This window comes from Sturnira hondurensis, unplaced genomic scaffold (assembly GCF_014824575.4).
Source record: "Sturnira hondurensis isolate 20B ecotype Veracruz unplaced genomic scaffold, ASM1482457v3 Scaffold0021354, whole genome shotgun sequence".
NCBI lineage: Eukaryota > Metazoa > Chordata > Mammalia > Chiroptera > Phyllostomidae > Sturnira > Sturnira hondurensis.
Window position 1 is genome coordinate 17583659 of NW_028093985.1, and position 18417 is coordinate 17602075.

The 18417-nt window shown below is 37.0% G+C and overlaps 1 long non-coding RNA gene across 1 annotated transcript in view; it reads right to left on the reverse strand.

Annotated features, from left to right (window-relative positions):
* LOC118977399 (uncharacterized) overlaps nt 1-18417 on the reverse strand; it is a 44698-nt gene that overhangs the window by 12949 nt on the left and 13332 nt on the right. Inside the window, exon 2 of the long non-coding RNA XR_005064519.1 lies at nt 3122-3232. This is a non-coding gene — a long non-coding RNA (uncharacterized LOC118977399). The remainder of the gene's footprint in view (nt 1-3121; nt 3233-18417) is intronic.

The window sequence follows — 18417 nt, forward strand, 5'->3', positions numbered from 1 at the left end:
ACAGCAGGGATGCTTTCAGGGCACATTTAGGGGGAAGCCAATCTCACAGGATTCGTGAATGCCAGATGTCAAACCAGTGTGTGCTGCTGAGCATACTGTAAGCAAAATGCGCAGCCACTGAACGACGGTCTGAGAAGACTCTGCTGTCCTAATTTGGAGCCTTTTCTTAACTACTGGCAAAACATGGAAGAATTTATGCCATTTTAAGATAATAATAATAAAAGAAGCTACTCACATGAGTATAAAATTACCTGAGAACCAGATAGACTGATGGTATTCCAGTTCTGCAAGTCAAATATGCATATATTCATTCCATCAACCCAAATCGTCATAAGGCAAGTAACTAACTTACTTCTGGGAACCATGGGTGGCAAAGGTTAAGAGCACCGTGTGTGGAGTGGCCAAAGGGTTGTTGATTGACACTGTTTCCTGAAAACAGCCTGAAACCCTGCTTTGCACTGAGATGAGGACTGTGATGCCCAATAGGGTGCTCTCCTAAGGCAATGACCATGGACAGAGAAACAAAAATTTTTAAATTCACATTGATTTTGGTTGGAACCCAAAGCAGTACAATTACAATCCTGCCTGGCTCGAATAGTTAAGGCTTATGCAGTATGTTAAACACAAAACAATTCTATACAAATCAATTATCCAAATATTTACTATGCTCCCATTACCCACCATGTACTACTTAGATAAGCAAGTTTTGATTAAAGAATCATTCTCATACAACTTGATTTCCCTGCAGAATTTAGTACCATGGCTTGCCCATTCATTTTAAAGTTTCTTCACCTCTGTAAGAGTTCTCTCCTCTTAGAGGGGTCTACCTCTCAGATCAATCTGTCTCTTTTTTGCAATTTCCTATTCCTCAGCCCAGCCCTCATTTCACTAAATCTGTGGGAGCTGAAGGGTAAAATACATCAAATCATTTGGAGGACACTTTTCTAACTACACAGACACCTTCCACCCCCACATGAGAATATTTACCTTTATGAACCTCTCACTATTTCCAGATGCAGTAAGTCATAGCCCTTAAGAATCTGGAAATGAGAAAAATAAAAGGCTAAAGATCTCTGTACTAAACACTTCCTCTTGACATTATCTACTCCTGTAAGTTCAACCATCACTTATATGCTGATGATTTCAAAAATAACATTTTAAGCCCAGATCCATATATGCAAATGCCTAGTGAACTTCTATTTTCAAATAGCATACTAACAGATTCAACAAGCACAACCAGAGATCTATTATCTCTCTTTTTTTCCTCTTCCCTTTCTTCATAGTATCCACTCAGTGGGTACTTCACACTCCCCAGTCCCACCACACATACATCAACTCTGTCACTGGGTCCTTTCTCTTCGTCCTCATGGCACGTTAACACGTGCCATGTCCCACCTGGACCTCTGCAGGAGCCTTCTCACTCCCTCCCACCAGCCGCCTCCACACTTCGAATTATTTTCTGCATGCTTGTGATCCGTAATGATTAAAGCAGGAAATCCAAGAATGCAACAGTCATAACATACAAAATGATTTCTCATAGCACACAGACCTACATTTAAAATATTTATCTGTTTTAATAGATTTAGAAAAGTAGAATTAACAGATCAAACTAGGATTTTAAGTTAATATTGAGTTTGATTTTAAAATAACTTTAGTATGAAAAAACTGGACCATTAAAAATTAATTCAGGTAGTATACAGATATTTTTTAAACATAAAAGTGGTACATTAATCAATGAAGTTTAGAAGCTTGGTTCTCCAAAATAGATCTAAACCTCTTAACATGACATTGTAAACACTACACATCCTCTTCGTCTTCAGCCAATGCCTCTCCCCACATTCCCTGAACTCTTACTGAGACCCTTTCTGTACCAGCTTTGCTGTTAACAAAACACCCCAAACCTACTGACTAAAATAATATTTTATTTAGTTCATAATTGTGCAAATCAGCTGGGTCTTTCTGCCTGGGCTGAAAACAGGCTTCCCCCCTGAACTCTCCCATGTGTCCATGGTGATGAGCCAAGATGATCCAACATGATCTTACTCACACGTCTAGTCATTAGTGTACTGTCACCAAAACCTCTGTTCTCCTGCAGGTGGCTCAACAGGGTAACTTAGGCTCCAACAGGATAACCTAGGCCCATTAACAATATAGCCCCAGGGTCCCAAGCACAGAAGTCCCAATGCCTAAACACTTTCCAAGTCTCTGCTGGTTTCATGTTTGCTAGTGTCCATTGGCCAAAACAAGTCACATAATCAACCCAAATTCAGTGATGAGGGAAGAGACTCCACTTCTTAAAGGAAGGATCTTCAATATCTCATTGTCAGGAGGTGGATGCAGGAAAAGGTAGAATTTGTGACCACTGTTACAGTTTACCACTCTTACCATAACTCAAACATAATGGATCTATTCACATGCACACTTGTGTTGTTCCCATCACCTGAAATAAATGACCAAATTCCTTCTGTCCTTCAGGAAAATTCTTTTTTAAAAATTCCCACCTGAGAGTATGTTTATTAATATTTGGAGAGAAGGGAGGAAAGGAGGATGGAGAGAGATATTGATGTGAGAAAAAAATCAATCAGTTGCCTTCTGGATGTGTCCCAACTGGGACTGAACCTAGGTTATGTGTCCTGACTGGGAATCAAACCCACAACCTTTTGGTGTATAGAACAATGTTCCAACAAACTTAGCAACCCAGCCAGGGACCTTCTGGCAAATCATTACTTTTTGTCTGTCAAAGTTCTGCTCAAATAAAGCATTCTCTGACATCTCCTTGGAATTAATTATTCCCTCATGTTCCCATGTTCCCTTGCATATGTGTCTATTATAGCACTCAGTGAATTATATTATAGTTATTTATAATGTCTTCCTAAATAAACTGTCTTTGTTCCACTGGCATCTAATACAGTGCCTGGCAAACAATAGGCATTCAATAGATGTTCACTAAATTGAATTTAATTAAATAAATTCAAAACAAAGCTTAGCTTAGAAGTCCAATACGCTATTCATTACACAACAGAGCCACCTCAAAACAAATGAGCCTACATTTAAAAGACTGAAGGTGCAACAATACAAAACTGGCCTTATGAGTAAGAAGGACTAATTAGACCCACCTCACCTCATTTGAAGGGCACCAGGGCAATGCTCCAGGCCAAAAGCTTTTCTCCTGTGGAATAGGCACAAAGTCTAAACTTCCAGCACAGATTATTGAAAGTCCAAAAATGTTTTGCTGTAGTACAAAAACGATAGGCTTTAGAATCTGAAACGCTGGAACTCAAAACCTAGCTATTCATGTGACCCTGACAATTCACTTCATACATTTCTCTGCAGTGTTCTTTACATCCATACAGAGTTATATGTTGCAATAGTATATGTAAAGAAAGGACCTTGTACAGTGCCTGCCACACACCAAACACAATCAAATCCCAGAATCTCCTATTAGAAAGGCAAATTACCTAGGAGGGAGAAACCTCACAAGCCTTTATCATTAGTATCTAAGGAGAGTAGGAGAATGGTAAGAATTAGAGTATAAAAGATAGGGGTAGAAGTTAGACAACTTCACAGTTTTACTGAGAGCCAGGCTTATGGCTAGCAATTAAACAGTTACATAAGTTTTGGGGGACCCTTTCAAAGAATAAAAATTTCCCCTTATCTCAGCATATACAATGACTATCTCTGGTGATGTAGGACTTAAAATCTCTGTATAATTTTGCTGGGCATCAATATGGAGTCAACATTTACACATGTATTTAGGCAAGACTACTAAGGAAAGCCTTAAGAAAGAAAAAAGTTTATTTAAAATGATGTTATGCTAATCTTTTAAATGCATATTCCCACACTTATAGTCTCTTGTACATTTAAAAGGGTAGTTTTTGTTTTTTTTCTCCCTACAAGTATTTTTCTCCCTACTAAGGAATACAATTTTTAAGTGAGAAAAATAAAAAGCATGTTACAAACACACAATTCTACACTTCAAATTATGCCACTTCTATAGGAAATATTACATTCAAATTAATATAAAGTTAGTTTGAGACACACTTAAATCCTGCTTCAAAGTAAAGCCACATTTAATACATTTTAATAAATTCTTTAAACTTCCAAAATCCAGGCAGGAACTTGCTTCCCATAAAGAGTCTCTATAGTTGTCTCTCTTGAGACTGTTCTCACATCTCAATGGCAGCTCTAAACATTTCTGCACTTAGTGTGCACTAAATCAATGTATATTTGTTGACAGTTGGTCCTGCAAATGAATATCCATCATGTCTTCTGTGAACTTTCATTCCATCTATACTGTAAACTTCCCGGTACCCAGGATTCTGAATTGTGTATTTCCTTAATGTACTTTTTTCCACTCCCAGCACCCAGATCATACTCAATAAGTGTTAATTTGTGGCTAACAAGGAAATGTATAAAGTAACATTTGCTGATGGTAAATCCTTGGTCCATTCAAGTTCAGATCAAGACCTAAAAACCCTAAACAAAGAAAAGTTATGGTACCCTCCTCCTGCACATATAGTCAAAATAAATTAACACTAAGTCATAAGGCACAAAACTGTGATATTCAAATTAAAATAGTTTCTGCTGACAAAATTTTAGGTTAACTCACCAAAGGTTCCTTTCTCATTTTTCCCCTCCCTGTTATGAGAGAGGGAGGGAGAAAAAGAAGGGAGGAAGAAAAGGAGTTTCATTGGTCAAGTGAGCAATTGCACAAGCACGTGTCTCTGATTTCCTGGCGCCTGGTCTACTATAGGATACCCCAGTTCTGAGTTAAACCGCATAAAACAATGTCAGGATATCAATTATGCATATGTATGCTACAGAGTGTAGAAAGAGGAATCAAATTATCGCCTAAATCCACATGTATATTTGATGTTGCCTTACAGGTGTCCAGATTCTATTGCAGGTATGTAGCAGAACAGCTTAACATAACATGAATAGAAACAATGTAACATATTGCTGTGTGTGCTGTTACAATTGTATTGTAGTCATACATAGAAAGGGAGTTGTAATAAATGATTGTCAGCAAAGCACACAAAAGCACAACTTCTTTGCATTTGATTCTGTTAGATTCCAATATTTGATAAAGGCAACAAGTGGCAAATTATACTTGGATAAACCTTCCATAAATAATATTTTCACAGCAGTTGCACAGTCAAGGACATATATGCTAATTACAGAGCCAAATCCAAACCATCATAGTTATAATTAAAACTAAAATATTTTCACTTATAATGTGATTTGCATATCCACAGTAACAGATATTGGCTAATACTTCCATTAAATTTGAGTGGTACTTTATGCTTAGATATAATTTGGCTGATATGCTTACACTTTTACATTTTAAAATCTGAGTGTGTGCCTCATGTGTTGAATGCTTTATTTTGACAAAATCAGGTAGTCCTTTGTCTTATAATTAAAAATGTTTGGATACCTAGGAAAATAGAACAAAAAATCAGAAAGTTCTTATGATTACACAGGCACTTTACTTCTGAATAATAGGAACTTTAAAACAGTAAGTTTCTTAAACCCTATACTGACAGTGAAGTTCAAAAAGAATGTAAATTTAAGAATGAATTTAAGTAACTTATTACCTTGTCATGTGATCATTTCTGATTGGTACTAATATTGTTCAATATCTAAAAAAAAAGAAAAGATGACTCCACCAAAAACTACTCAACCTAATAAATGAATTTGGCAAAACAGCCAGATACAAAGTCAATACTCAGAAATCAAAGGCATTTTTATACACCAATAATGAAACATAAGAAACAGAAATCAGGAAAAAATTACATTTGATATAGCAACAAGAAAAATAAAGTACCTAGGAATAAACCTAACCAAGGAGGTAAAAGCCCTATACTCAAAAAACTATGCAACATTGAAGAAAGAAATTAAGGAAGACACAAACAAATGGAAGCATGTGTACCATGCTCATGGATTGGAAGACTTAACATCATCAAAATGGCCATACTACCCAAAGTGATTTATAGATTCAATGCAATCCCTATTAAAGTACCCATGACATATTTCACAGATATAGAACATTTCAAAAATTTATATGGAACCATAAATGACCCTTAGTAGCTGCAGCAATTTTGAGAAAGAACAGGAAAGCAGGAAGAATCACAATAACTGATAAAATGGTATTACAAGGCCACTGTAATCAAAATAGCCTGGTACTGGCATAAAAACAGGCATATAAGACAAATGGAACAGGACAGAGAGCCCAGAAATAAACCCAAGTCTCTACAGTCAATTAATATTTGACAAAGAGGGAAGAAGCATAAAATAGAATAAAAAGAGCCTCTTCAGCAAATGATGTTGGGAAATCTGGACAGCTACATGCCAAAAAATGAAACTTGATCACCAACTTACACCATACACAAATAAGTTCAGGGTAGATAAACGACTTAAATATAAGTCATAACACCATAAAAGTCCTGGAGGAAAACATTGGCAGGAAAATCTCCAATGTTCCACACAGTAACATCTTTACAGATATGTCCCCTAAAGCAAGGGACATAAAGGAAAGAATAAACAAATGGGACCTCATCAAAATAAAAAGCTTCTGCATGGCTAAAGAAAAAAACATTAAAATGAAAAGAGAACCAACTATTTGGGAAAACACATTTGCCAATGAGACCTTGGACAAGGGTTTGATCTCCAAAATACATAAAGAACTCACATGACTCCAGTCCAGGAAGACAAAAAACCCAATTAAAAAATGATCAAAAGACTTGATCAGATACTTTTCCAAGAAGGACATACAGAGGGCTCAGAGACATATGAAAGGATGCTCAGCATCACTAGCCATAGGAGAGATGCAAATTAAAACCACAATGAGATACCACCTCACACCAGTTAGAATGACCAATATAAACAAATCAACAAACAAGTGTTGGAGAGGACGCGGAAAAAAGGGAACCCTAGTGCACTGTTGGTGGGAATGCAGACTGGTGCAGTCACTATGGAAAACAGTATGGAATTTCCTCAGAAAACTAAAAATGGAACTGCCTTTTTACATGGTAATTTCACTGGTGGGATTATACCCTAAGATCCCTGAAACACCAATCCAAAAGAACCTATGCACCCCAATGTTCATAGCAGCACAATTAACAATAGCCAAGTGCTAGGAGCAATGTAATTGCTCATCATCAAATGAGTGGATTAAAAAACTATGGTACATGACTTCCAGCCAAGATGGAGGCGTAGGTGGAAACACTGTGCCTCCTCACACAACCAAGTTTAAAGACAACAAAGTTTTAGTAACAAAAATGCAGCTAAAACACAGAATACTGAACTGTACGGAAGTCCGACAACAACGAACCATTCTGCCAGACTCGTAAGAGAGGCGGAGTCAGCGGTGGAGTGGGGTCAGGCAGGAAAGATTCGCTGGACCTACCCAGGCACACAGGAGTGGAGGTGGTGGTTGATGGATCCAAGGCAAGGGGTGGCAACAGGCGGACCCAGTGAGGGTGCAAGGCGGCTGGCTGACTGCGGTAAACCAAGCGAAGGAGCAAACAGTGAGACAGACAGCTCAAGCTAAGGCCCCAGCGAGGGGAATTAGGGCCTGAAAGCACCAATTGGAAAGACTTTGGGGGTTGAGGTGCCCGGAGAGGCTCCCAGGCTCACAGAGTTTGTTGGAGAGACCCATAGGGTCCTGGAGGGTGCACAGGCCCACACACCCAGGAGCCAGCACCAGGGGGGCCAGGTTTGCTTGCGGGAAGCAGCAGGGGGAACCAAAATCCAAAAGAGAGTGGAACAAACACCATTGCCCCCTCTGACCCCACCCATACATACAGCATCACAACCCAGCGACTGGGTCGCCCCACCCTTGTGAACACCTAAGGTTCCGCCCCTCATATGTAACAAGTGGCATGAACAGACCAAAACATTACAGCTCAAGAACAGCTCAAAGCCCCAGAACCAATAATTCTAAGAGACCAAGAGATAGCCAATCTTTCAGACGCACAGTTCAAAATACTGGTGATCAGAATGCTCACAGAACTGGTTGATTTTAGTCACAAATTAGAGGAACAAATGAAGGCTAAACTGATTGAAATGAAGGGAAATGCATAGAAAATCAATAGTGATGGAAAGGAAACTGGGACTCAAATCAAGGGAGTGGACCAGAAGGAAGAAAGTAACAACCAAACAGAAAATAAGAAAGAAACAAGATTTCAAAAAAATGAGGAGAGGTTTAGGAACCTCCAGGACATCTTTAAACGTTCCAATATCTGAATTATATGGGGTACCAGAAGGGGGAGATGAACAGCAACAAGTAGAAAACTTATTTGAACAAATAATAAAGGAGAACTTCCCCAATCTGGCAAAGGAAATAGACTTCCAGGAAGTCCAGGAAGCTCAGAGAGTCCCAAAGAAGTTGGACCCAAGAAGGAACACACCAAGGCACATCATAATTACATTAGCCAAGATTAAAATGAAGGAGAGAATCCTAGAAGCAGCAAGAGATAAGGGGACAGTCACCTACAAAGGAGTGCCCATCAGACAGACTGTCAGCTGATTTCTCAAAAGAGACCTTACACGCAAGAAGGGGCTGGAAAGAAGTATTCCAAGTCATGAAATCCGAAGACCTACACTCAAGATTGCTCTATCCAGCAAAGCTTTCATTTAGAATGGAAGGGCAGATAAAGTGCTTTTCAGGTAAGGTCAAATTCAAGGAGTTCATCATCACCAAGCCCTTATTATATGAAATGTTAAAGGGACTTACCTAAGAAAAATAAGATGAAAAGTATGAACAGTGAAAGGACAGCAAACTCACAGTTATTAACAACCACACCTAAAACAAAAGCAAACCAAGAGGACAGCTAGATCAGGAGCAGAAACACAGAAATGGAGATTACATAGAGGGTTAGCAACAGGGGAATGGGAGGAGGAGGAGAAGGGGGGAGAAGGTACAAAGAATAAGTAGCATAGACGGTAAGTAGAAAATAGATGGGGGGAGGGCAAGAATAGTATGGAAAATATAGAATCTAAAGAACTTGTGACACATGGACATAAACAAAAGGGGGGAATGGTGTGCAGGGTGGAGTGGAATGAAGGGGGCGAATAGGACAACTGTAATAGCCTAATCAGTAAAATATATTTTTTAAAAAGTAAAATAAAATAGGAGAGAAAAAAAAACTATGGTACATTTACACAATGGAATTCTACACAGCAGAGAGAAAGAGCTTATACCTTTGCAGTAACATGGATGGAAATGGAGAGCATTGTACTAAGTGAAATAAGCCAGGTGGTGAGGGACAAATACCATATGATCTCACCTTTAACTGGAACATAATCAACAAAACAAAAAAACAAATAAAATGCAACCAGAGACATTGAAATTAGGAACAATCTAACAACAGCCAACAGAGGAACAATCTACCAACAGAGGTAAGGGGGGAGGGGACAGTGGGGAGAAGGGTTTTCAGGAACTACTATAAAGGACACATGGACAATACCAAGGGGGAGGGTGGAAGCAAGGGAGGAAGGTGGGTTTGACTGGGGTGAGGGGGAGGGGTGGGGAGAAAATGCAGACAACTGTAACTGAACAACAATAAAGTAATTTTTAAAAAAGAAAGAAAAGAAAGGAAGAGAGAGAGAGAGGAAGGAAGGAAATAGAGAAGGAAAAGAGGAAGGGGAGGGGAGGGGAGGGGAGGGGAGGGGAAGGGGAGGGGGAGGGGAGGGAGGGGACGGGAGGGGAGGGGAGGGGAGGAGATTCCCCTTGGTAGCTTTGGCCTAAGAGTAGAAGATGTATTGTGTCCATTAAACAGGAAACCAAGGACTGTTTGAACAAATAATATTACCACTCTATAAAATGACTGATGGTCTTTGCAAAAGTCCAGACTGGTTTCATCTTTCTTGAGATTTTTATCACTGATTTGTTTTTAGTCAGGCGCAGTCACTAAGGCCAGGAGAGGTAACAAGTGTTTGATGTATGATGCTTGAGCCACTTCTGTCAGGCTGTATTTATTTTAAGCTGCACTCATATTGGTATTCTTATATGCATATGCTCTTGGGCTTTAGTTTTTTCTTGTTTCTAATGATGGCTTGAACAGATATGAAAATTATAACACTATATTCTAAAGCTCTACAAAAATAGCATATATCTGCTTCATTGTAAGGGGTATCTTTCCACTGTAGATAAATAACTGACTATAGAACAAGCACCTGACTATAAGAACTTAGTCTTTGTTGCCTTATTTACACAGCTTACAACATATCCCTTACCTTCTAGTATATATTATCTATTTCAATTCAATACATATTTTAAAATCTGCAGCAAGCCACAGAAGTTCTCTTCAAGTTGAAAGAAATTTTCAAGGGAGGAGGGGTTTGGATAAACACATTTAATTTATTCTATTGAAAAGGGACCATTCTAAATGGTTTCTGAGCACTTTTGCATCTCCCTTCACACTGCAAATCATCTTAGATATCTTAATCAGTGACTAGAAACATATCCTTATCAGTAACATATTCATGAAAGATGGTATGTGTATGAGCTGCAAAATGTTTGGCAGAGACCCAGGAATAAAAAAGAAAGAATATGGTAAAGAGCTGATGAAATAGCTTTGTTTCTACCCTATTCATTTTGGAGATTTTCTATCATCTCTGTTTGTTCTATTTGGAAGGATAATAGACAAACAAACAGAATGTCACATTTCTATGATTTGACTTCATCTATATATAGATACACAAACTGTACAGTGAATCAGGATGGAAGCACATCTATACACAGTGATGGCTATAAGTAGATATATGCATTCTCATCTCTCTAAGTTTTCTTATTCAGGGTATTATGTTATGCAAAGTTTAGTGCTCTTCTGTTTTAAAAATCTAAGCATTGTCTAAACACTATTTCACAAAATCAAGAGTAGATCTTGGCAATTAATTTCTACAATCAATGGCCTTCTCAAACTGGGCAGCTCCCCTCGGAACTTAAGAGCCACAACAGCAGACTGTGTGCGTGAAAGAGCAAGACAATTCATTAGCTGATTCTGCAGCAACTCAAAGTGGTGGGGGATGTCAGCCCCTGCTCTGGTGCTTCAATACTAATGAGAGTCATTGCATATTCATAACCCCAAATACAGTCAGCTTCTTGTAAAAAGTTTTGTCACCCAGGCTTCATGGCAAGAGCAAAGCACTGCACAATTCGCGTCATGGCACTTCCGCCAAGTGAGCGCAAGAGCAAGATTGATTGTTTTTCGACGTAGCCTGATGGGGAACTAAAAGATGCTGCCCCAAGGGTCTTAAAACTCTGCTTAGTTTGATTGCAAAGCCCCAAATAATCAAAGAAACAAAAAAGAAGGCAGTGGTGGTGAATGTGTATGTCTATTACACACACATATACCCCATACATAAATATATATGTAAAGAATATTTCAAATAAGGACATTCAAATAAGGCTTATTGAATGTCCACAGTAATTACCTGTTAAGAATGTAAAGCCACTCACATCAATTCTTACCATGTTGCAAGAACAACTGTGTGCCCCAGTAAACCTGTTCTCACATTGCAGAAACACCACGGAGCATCTTAATAGCAACAGATTTCTAAAACTGTCTGAAGTTTCCCATCATTATCAATACCAAAGCTTTGGGAACTGAGTCTGTCAGCTCTGCCAAATCAGGAGCTACCTAGAATCCAATTTCTCAGGCAGCTTTTCATGTTGTTGTCACTGCCTCCCTCGCTTTATCATCATCATCATCATTATGATTAGTTTCCAGAAGTAAGCCAGTTGGTGTGTTTGCCAAGAAATCCTGAGGGCTCAGCACTATACCATTTGACCCCAAAATACCTGTCTGTTTTGGGTAACTACCAGCCTCCCCTGGAGTCAGAGAAAGGAAATGTTTGTTTCAGCACCCACTTTGAAAAAGCCTTGAGCATTTTTTCCCTTGTAATGATCTCTTCAACTAGAATGCCAGAACTCTTCCACATTTTCCTGACAGGCATACAGTCTATAAACTACCCATAAAATTAAATACAACAGGACAGTGAAAGAAAAGTTTCTAAATTTGATCACAGTTGAGTTGTTAAAAGTTATTTCCAGATGCATAATGTGTATAAAATATCTACATAGCTAAAAATAAATCAGGAATATTGGGAGCATGGCAGGGAATAGATGATGAGGTGTTGTGGGGGAAGGGACTCACCAAACTGTTTTATATCTTAGTCACAGACACACAAGCTTCAAAAATAGAAGGATTTGTGTTTATGATTGATTGAGGTAACTGATTATCCACAGATATTTTAAGTGTTGAGACATTAAATTGTCAGCTCTATCAGTTTGATTGCAGTAAAACATGAAAACATTGACTTTTGTCTAGTTAGAGAAATTTATTTTTCCCAGAATGACAATCCTTTAAGTAGAAGCCAGGCAGCTTGCCAGATTTCTATGTCATACACTGAAGTTTGCAAATGTAACCCATATTTTCAAGTGTTTTTCAAGGTTCAATGAATGGTGCATAGGTCTTTTGCAAGTAGTCTTATAATAAACAGATTCCTGCATTATGCTTCATTCTTTAAGCCTGAAAAAAGTTTTTTCTTTGTTTAGAAGAAAAAAACACATTTTACCTTTGTTTTCATGAATATGTTACTAGTGCTCTTCAGTTATTTAAAGTATCTCTCAAAATAAAATAACCCTTCTTGGGACCACCACTCCTGAACAAGTTTCATTAATATGTTTCATAAGCCTGAAATAAATGTCAGTAGGCTGACAGCCTCTAAAAGTCTTTGTTCCCAGAATGAGTGATTTGTCTGATATTTTGTAAGATACTATATTCCAACCTAAACTGAAGCTGTTACAATCAAGTAAATTCTACTAAAATTTGATTACTATCAGATCAGCTTTGAATTCTAGATTCTTGCATGCACTATACGTGTACACATTATTTTATTTTTTTAAAGAAACACATCTTATTTGTTATTATTGCTTGTCAGAAAAACTGTGACTTTCATCAGGCAGAGCTGTAGTTTCAGTGTTTAAAACCTAATCTACTATAAGAATATAAAATGTCAGATATTATATATAGTCAATCTTTTTAATAAAATCTGTGACTGGGAACTCATCACTGGATCTGATCATTTAAATAAAAACACCAGTTAAAAGACAGATGCAGTCATTAATTCTACTGATACACTAGTCTCTGTATATTTGCTGCATAGTTTTAAGCATTTATTATGACAATTAAAATACAGTGTGTTCTAAGACAAGCAGTTCATTGAGCTCTCCATGTCTGAGTTCTGCAGATAGCAGTAGATAATATGCAGAAAAAGAGGGTTCCTGAGCAAGCTAGGGAGGCTGCACCAACTGAAATAACACTTCTTCCTGACTTCTTTTGCCAACCACATTTGTCCTAGGACACTGGATCTGGTTCCTTTCTCATACTTTACAGAGTGATAACTATTATAAGTGGTCATGAAATTTCCCATTCCTCTACCCTTTTGTTTCAGCCTCCACTGGTACTTCGTTGCTGTTCTGCTGCAGAGCTTTACAAAGTTTTCTGTCTATATATTGCCTACAATTACAGTTCTTTTGTCAACATGCTTTCCTCCTTGATCTAATTCTACCTACTTTCATGCCATGTCTACATGCGATGCTAAACTTACAAACTATTTTCCATTTAATATTTTTGTTTAATTTATATTTTCTTAATCTCTAAGAAACAATAATTTTCATAGCAATTGTGCATTTTACTCCTATATCACCTTTGTCCATGAGAAGTCATTTTTCATTTCTTTCCCAAACTGCCAAGAAAACATATGCTCTGTACATACAATCATCAGTACATTGCAAGCAGTATGGCTCTTCTTTTACTTGATATATGCATTATTTGATTTTGATAAAGTTTATTTTCATTTGTTATGTGCTCTCTACATCATTACTACCTATATTATTTCTAATATGTTGTGGCAGTTCTGAAAACAGTGTTCTTTCATGTCTTATATACTAATTTCCCCATTTTTGTTACATCTCATCACTTACATGATTTTAGTATTTAGCTCACAAATTAGATCAAAAGAAGATGATTTATTCTCCCCCCTTTGTTGTTTGTTTTTCCCTTTTAGGACACTAGAATTCCCTTGCAGTCAAAATAAAACAATCTATATGCTATTCACATGCTTACAATAATTTCATAATTTCAGTATTCCGCGATGTTTTCTAGACCTTCAAATTCTGTTGTTCTTGAAGTACTATGCTACATAGAGATTGTGTCCTTAACTCTAGAAAACACAGGGGAATGACACCTGACTCAGGTTGGGTTCCTCTCTTACATTTTCTGTGCCACTTCCACAAGTAAATAGATAGTATTGACCTAGTGCAACTGCTGAGGTGGCCGAAGTATGGTGCTTTTAACATTGTTTCTTTGACTGGTCTCTTGTCAATCCTGCCTCATTTTTTTCATCTGTCCTCTTTTAAAGTTCACTATCACCTTGTCATTCTCGTGATAGTAACCACCCTCACCATGATTATAAACTTACATTTCCACACTTTACTCCTTTCTTTGCCTCATTCCAACTGTACAAGTAAACCTAAGTAAAAGGTAAGTTTTCCACAGCAACCTAGATAAGTTTCTTTATACTACCTACAAGCAGTCTCCTCTTAGAATTCCAAGAACCCTGTGGCCAAAAACAGACTTTGCCCTAGCACCAATTTTTTCCTACATGTTCTTTTAAGAGCATATCAGTATTTACCAACTATATCTGCAGATTAGTAATATGTAAAAGAATAACTGTTCTCTCCTTATAGTTAGTAAAACATAAGATATCTCCTCCCCTATATAAAACAATTATTATGTGTAAAACTATTTGCTCTCTCACATTTCTATGCTAGAAGCAACAATCACTTCAGTTCAGTGATTTTCAAACTGTATTCAGGGCACATAAAGGGTCCATTTTAGAAGACCGTGAGTGAAGGTGGAGATATCAAATAGATGGTACTCCAGCACATCATCAGGTTTTTTTAGAGCTTTTTATTTTGGAATAATTTTAAAATTACAAAAAAAAGTTGCAAGTTTAGTATAAAGAACTCCTGTATGTATCTTATTCAAATTTTCAACATTTTGCCACAACTGGTTTATCATTCTTTCCTACCCTCCCCCCTCCTCTATTTCTTCCTCTTTCTCTTTCTATATATCTTTTATTTTCTAAACTGGTTGAAAGTTAAAAACACCATATTCAATTACCTCTAAATACTTCAATAAGAATTTCCCAAGAAAAAGGATATCCACTTACATTATCACAGAAGAGTAATCAAAATCAGGAAATTTAATATTAATATAATGTTATTATCTGATCTAAAAAAATTTATTTAAATTTTGCTAGTTGTTCCCAAAATGCCCTTTATGGCACTTTTTGTTTTTCTGATCCAGAATCAGCCTTTCTTTTCTTTCATAACATTGATATTTATGAATAATACCAGTAATTTCCTTTGTAAAATTTCCTCAATTTGAGTTTGTCTAATATGTCCTCATAAGTAGACTTAGGTAACATATTTTTGGCAACTATACCATGTAAACAATGTTGTGTTCTTGGTGTATTGCATCAGGAAGCACATGAAATTGGTTTGTCCAATTATTGGCAATATTAACTTTGATTAATTTCTTAAATACTTAAGGTGGTATTTAGCATGTTACTACACAGTAAAGTTTCTGTTTTTCCTTTGTAATTAAAGAGTAACTTATGGGGAGATACTTTTAAGACCGTAAATATCCTAGTCCTCAACAAATTTTTACTGACTGGTTTTAGCTCCCACTGATGATTCTTGCCTAATAGTTAAAATGGTTGCAAAATGGTTATATTCTAACATTACCATTCCTTTTACATTTATTAGCTGGTGTTCTCCTCTACCATATTTATGTGTTATAAGTGTGGATTCATGGATTTCTTTTCATTTAATGAATTAAAACTTATTAATCCCTACTGATATTGAGTTATACAAAGTTTTTATATATTTTGGAAATTAAACCCTAATCAGATGTATCATTGGCAAATATGTTCTCCCATATAGTAGGTCCCTTTTCATTTTGTTGATGGTTTCTTTTCCTGTGCAAAAGTATTTTATTTGATGCAATCCCATTTACTTTTTTCTTTGTTTCCTTTGCTCTAGGAGATACATCAGCAAATATATTGCTATGATGTCTGAAATTTTGCTATGATTATTGCTATGATTACTAAAGATGTCTGAGATTTTACTGCCTATATTTTTTTCAAGGATTTTTGTGGTTTCATAACTTACATTTAAGTCTTTTACCCATTTTGAGTTTATTCTTGTGCATAGTATAAGTTGATAGTCTAGTTCCATTTTGTTTTGTTTTGTTTTGTTTTTGCATGTACCTGTCCAATAGTCCCAACACCATTATTGAAGAGACTGAGTTTATTCCATCGTATACCCTTACTTCTTTTGTAAACTATTAACTGACTATAAAGCCATGAATTTATTTCTGGGCTCTCTGTTCTGTTGCATTGACCTGTATGCCTGTTCTTATGCCAGCCAGTATGTGGATGTTTTGATTTCAATGGCCTTGTAATATAATTTGACATCAGGTATTATGATACTTCCAACTTGGTTCACTTTATAGAGTCACATAGTTTTCCATTGTGTGAATATACAACAGCTTTTTTTATCCATTCACCTACTGTTGGACATGTGTGCCGTTTCCAGATCTTGGCTATTATAAATAACACTACAATGAACATAGGGGTTCAAGTGTCCTTTCAAATTAGTGTTTTGGGATTTCTAGGATATACTCCCAGAGATGAAATCCCTGTGTTTTTCCATTTGGGGGTGTTTGGGGTTTTTTTTCTTAGGAAATTCCATACTGTTTTCCACAGTAGCTGCACCAGTCTGTATTCCCACCAACAGTGCATAAGGGCTCCTTTTTCACCACAATCTCCCCAATAGTTGTTGTTTGTTGAGTTATTGATGGTAGCCATTCTGGCAGGTGTGAGGTGATATCTCAATGTGGTTTTAATTTGCATTTCTCTGCTAATTAGTGACATTGAGCATTTTTTCATATGTCTATTGACCATCTGTATGTCTTCTTTGGAGAAGTGTCTACAATGGGATAACTATCTGGCCATTAAAAAAGAAAAAAATTTTACCACTTATAACAACATGGATAGACTTGGAGATTATTTTGCTATGTGAAATTAGCCAGTTGGAAATACAAATACCACATAATTTCATTTATATGTGACATCTAATGAATAGAATAAACCGATAAACAAAATAAAAACAAAGGTACAGATATACAGAACAGATTGACAAATAACAGAGGCTAAAGCAATGGGGAGACTAGATGAAAGAAGGTGAAGGGATTAGCCAAAGAACATGAATGCATGACACATAGACACCTACAACAGTGTGCTGATGGCCAGAGGGAAGGAGGGATGGGAGTGTGATGAAAGTGAGCAAAGGTGGGGAATGGGGACATCTGTAATAGTATCAATAATAAGAATAAAGTTAAAAAGAAAACTTATTAATCTCATTATTTAGAAGCTCAAACTGTCTCAGACTTGGCCAATAGGAACCCCTTTAATCTGGCTGCTGTGGGTATTTTTTGACATTTCCCCATTTTTTAAGCTGAAACATCACTTTTTTCTTCATTTTTATTTGGGAGTTGTTTCCGAATAATGTTTTTAAAAGTCTGAAGCCCACAACTAATGAAATTGAAGCAGTAATCAAAGAATTCCCAGCAAACAAATGTCCTAAAGCAGATAGCTCCACAGGCAAATTTTAGTAAACAATCAAAGAAGAATGAATACCTATCCTTTTCAAACTATCCCACAACATTCAAGAGGAGAAAAGACTTTTCCTAATTCTAAAACCAGTTAAAGATACTACAAAGAGAAAGTTATACACCAATATCCCTGATGAACATAGATGCAAAAGTCCTCTAAAAAATATTAGCAAACTGGATCCTGCAATTCATTAACAAAATCAGTTGGGATTGATTCTGGGGACACAGTGTTGGTACAATATCTGCAAATCAATAAGCAGGATATACCACATAAACAAAAATGAAGGATAAAAATCACATGATCACACTAATAGATGCAGAAAAAGTATTTCATGAAATACAGCATCCGTTTTTTAAATACTAAGTATTTATTTTTTAATATTTTATTTATTTATTTTAGAGAGGAGGGGAAGGAGAGAACGAGAGAAATATCAATGTATGGTTGCCTCTCGTGAGTCCCCTGCTGGGAACTGGCCTGCAACCCAGGCATGTGCCCTGACTGGGAATCGAACCGCAATCGTGTGGTTCGCAGGCCCGTGCTAAATCCACTGAGCTACACCAGCCAGGGCTGCAGCATCCATTTTTGATAAAACTCTCAGCAAAGTGGGAATAGAGGGAATATACCTCAATATAATAAAGGCCATATATGACAAACCCACAGCCAACATCA